Genomic DNA, 1,029 nt, shown 5'->3' on the forward strand with positions numbered 1-1,029 from the left:
CATATATTTATAAAATAATATATATATATATATATATATATATACACGTAAATTAAAACGTCTTTCCGAAGCGGGCGATGAGATTTCCATTCCGGCTGTCGACAGCTTCTTACGGAAGACCCCCAAACAACCCCCTCTTTTTAAGTGCCGACATGCTTATAATCAAACTTGAAATATTCATCACGACACTTGAATTTGCGTCATATTCATGTTTGAGTTTGAAAAAGTCCATGCTCTTTTATTTTTTTTTTTTTGTTTTTTTGGAAAATAATCACATCTTTAAAGCGAATTCATGTTTCTAGGACTCGAACAATTTGGGCTTCATATTTGCTTTAATTCTTGAAGCATTCTTGGACGTTAAGCTAAAGCAACTAGCATATTTATTGGAATGCATGTGGGGTCATATATTGTTTGTTTTTAGTGTGCACCATATTGTGAGCCGAAAGTCAACATTTTGTCCTTTGATGCACTTGCTTGGTTTAAAATTTGCTTATATTCAATTGTGTGCGCAAATGCATGGCTGTAGAAACATTAATGTAGCTTTTCTATTAAAGTTCAATATTTGCCTGTGTTTGCTTAAATGCCCCAGTTGTGGATCTGATGATGAAAGTTTGCAATTAAGATTCTTGTTGTGCATTTTAAAAAGTGCATCTTTGCATGTATTTGGTGTTCATGTCATGTTCAAATAGACCTCATTTAGTGCAATTTCGTATTTTGTGCGCCTAAGGGTAATTTAGTCTTTTGTGTGCCTGAAGGCAATTTAGTCTTATATCATTTTTTTTATTTAGTATAAATAAGGTTAATATGTTTAGGGTTAGGGTATCCATGAGATTATTGTTGTGAGTCTTGGATTTAGGGATTTGGAGAGATTTTCTACCTCTCAAATTGTAGGAATCAGGAGAGAATTGTAGGTGCTTATCTTTGTATTCGGCTTGAGTATTTGATGTTTTTGTTATAAAACATTTATTTTTCCCAGCTTCTATCAAACTGTATTAGAGCAATTGGTTCTGGTGAACAAATAAGCGTCGT

General features: G+C 33.2%; 1 protein-coding gene across 2 annotated transcripts in view; it reads left to right on the forward strand.

Moving 5' to 3' along the window:
* The window catches only part of LOC110039107 (succinate dehydrogenase subunit 5, mitochondrial), a 32,688-nt gene that overhangs the window by 18,793 nt on the left and 12,866 nt on the right, over window positions 1-1,029 (forward strand). The window lies entirely within an intron of this gene.

Source organism: Phalaenopsis equestris, unplaced genomic scaffold, assembly GCF_001263595.1.
Source record: "Phalaenopsis equestris unplaced genomic scaffold, ASM126359v1 Scaffold235275, whole genome shotgun sequence".
NCBI lineage: Eukaryota > Viridiplantae > Streptophyta > Magnoliopsida > Asparagales > Orchidaceae > Phalaenopsis > Phalaenopsis equestris.